The sequence below is a fragment of the Humulus lupulus genome, chromosome 1, assembly GCF_963169125.1.
Source record: "Humulus lupulus chromosome 1, drHumLupu1.1, whole genome shotgun sequence".
Classification (NCBI taxonomy): Eukaryota; Viridiplantae; Streptophyta; class Magnoliopsida; order Rosales; family Cannabaceae; genus Humulus; species Humulus lupulus.
The window spans coordinates 93,294,948-93,297,607 of record NC_084793.1 but is presented as its reverse complement, the minus strand read 5'-3'; the positions used below and the strand labels follow the sequence as shown (position 1 = coordinate 93,297,607).

The 2,660-nt window shown below is 35.4% G+C and overlaps 1 non-coding gene across 1 annotated transcript; it reads right to left on the bottom strand.

Annotated features, from left to right (window-relative positions):
* Positions 1–1,238: 1,238 nt before the first annotated feature.
* Positions 1,239–1,345, bottom strand: LOC133813687 (small nucleolar RNA R71). The gene has a single exon (XR_009884692.1). It is a non-coding gene; the product is annotated as a small nucleolar RNA R71 (small nucleolar RNA).
* Positions 1,346–2,660: the final 1,315 nt, after the last annotated feature.

Below are 2,660 nucleotides of genomic sequence, written 5' to 3'. Positions count from 1 at the left end.
TAAATACTTGATCAATATTTGCTTGATTTTATGATTTTGATTCAAAATTCGAAAGATGAGAATTGAATATGCTATCATTATATAGACATAGGTTGCATATTGGACAAAAGTACCTGTATGACTTGTGTAGTAATTAGGTTTCCATGCTTAATGTCTTCTATATGTTTAAGTTTATCACAGAGATGTAGAAAACCTGCATATAGGTTGAGATCTTATATCTTAAAAAATAATAGGAATCGAATTATGTTAACCTGCTATTAGAATAGGAAGAAAGAAATTTAGAATTGATTAATAAAATTAGTAGAATGAAAAGTTGATGAAATTAACACCCTAGGTCTTTTTAATAGTGATTTAAATCTTTTAATTAGTGATTCTTGTTCTTAGTTTTCTTTTATAATTTTAAAATTAAATTCATTCATCTAAACTTTGGTTGCCAAATAGAAATTAAAAGAACAATTAGTCGTACTTGGAAGATAGTCTTCGTGGGAACGATACTCTACTTATCATATATATTACTTGAATCGATTGCGTGCACTTGCGTATATATATTTTCGCGATCAAGTTTTTGGCGCCATTGCCGGGGACTTAATTTCTAATATCAAAGTTAATTGTTTTTTTGTTATAATTTGGTTTTTTTTTTATTGTTTCACATTTTTTCGGATCAAGGTTATATTGTGTTTCAGTAATTATTGGTATATGCAAGGAAGTAGACAAAAGGAAACCACACCAATAGATCTTGAAATTGAGAGAACGTGCAGAAAGAATCGAAAGATAAAGAAATGGTTGGATTTTACCAAGGCTGAGAACGCAAATAACATTGTCAACAACAATGCAAATATGGGTAATGCAGCTGAAGTCGATCCACCATTAAGAAACTATGTACTCCCTACTGTTACGGGGATACATTCAAGCATTCGTCCTCCAACTGTTCAGGCAAATAATTTTGAGATAAAACAATAAATTATTCAGATGGTGCAGAGTGTACAATTTGGGGGGGGGGGGGGGGGGGGTTACCAAATGAGGATCCAAATCTCCATATCACAAACTTTTTTGAGCTATGTGCAACATTCAAAATGAATGGGGTGAGTAATGATGTCGTAAGATTGAGATTATTCCCATTTTCACTACGGGACAATGCTAAGAGTTGGTTGAATTCTTTACAAGCCAACTCTATACTAACTTGGGAAGATTTGGCTCAGAAATTCCTTGGTAAATATTTACCTCCTGCCAAGTCAGCCAGAATAAGAGGAGATATTAATAATTTCCATCAACTGGATGGGGAATCTTTATATGATGCATGGGAATAATTTAAAGAGTTGCAAAGGAAGTGCCCACATCATGGAATTGAGAAGTGGCTGCTAGTTCATACTTTTTACAATGGTTTAGGGGGCAATACAAGGACAATTATAGATGCAACATCAGGAGGACCGTTTATGAGAACAAGCGATAATGAAGCATATGAATTATTGGAAGAGATGGCTATGAATAACTATAATTGGCCTACTGAGCGTGAGAACAAGAAAGTAGCAGGAGTCTTAGAAGTTGATCCAATGGCACTATTGACCGCTTAAGTGGCATCTCTAACCAAGCAATTGCAACAGACTAATCTTGTCGCACAAGCAGTGCAAGTATAGAATGTTGTGAGTTGTGAAATTTGCGGGGGACCACATGCTTATGAACAATGCCCGAGCACAGCTAGTTGCTGAACTGATGTGAATAATATGCCCTTGGAACAAGCACAAGTTATTGGTAATTTTTCAAGACCTGCACCTAACACTTACTCCAATTCCTATTCTCCTGTTTGGAAAATCACCCTAATTTGTCTTGGAAAAATAATCAAGGGTTACAACCACAATATCCATAGTGCCCACCTCAACAACCCCCTCATCAACCAACTTATGGATTACATTCTAGACCATATTATGATCCAAATCCATGCCCATCTCATCCACCACCACATCCTCAAATGAATCCACCAACAAGTCAGCCAGAACAATTAAATCAATTCATGATAGAGACAAGGTCTTCAATCAGGAGTTTGGAGACACAAATAGGTCAGTTGGCTCAAATTTTTTCTAGTAGGCAGCAAGGGAATTTGCCTATTTCCACAGAGGTAAATCCTAAAGAACAATGCCAAGCTGTCACTTTGAGAGTGGGACTAAGTATGATGGACCTACAGTGGATGACAAGGGGAAGAAGAAAGATAATCAATAAGTTACTAGTCTAATACAAGAGGAGGTTACTAAATACCTTCCAAAAACAAAACAAAAAAAAAACCAAAATACACTGAGGCTACACCAAAGAGTCCATATCCTAAACGGTTTCGAAAGGCTAATCTTGACAAACAATTTTCCAAATTTCTTGAGGTATTTAAGAAACTTCACATTAACTTTCCTTTTGCTGAGGCTCTAGAACAAATGCCTAGTTATGTGAAGTTTAAGAAAGAGATATTTTCTAATAAAAGAAAAATGGAGGATTATGAAAGCGTTGCATTAACTGAAGAGTGTAGTGCAATTATTCAAAAGGAGCTTCCTCAAAAGTTAAGAGATCCGACCAGCTTTACTTTATGTTGCACTATTGGGAACTTTCATTGTGAGAGAGCTTTATGTGATTTGGGTGCAAGTATAAATTTAATGTCGTTGTCTGTATTTAAAAGACTT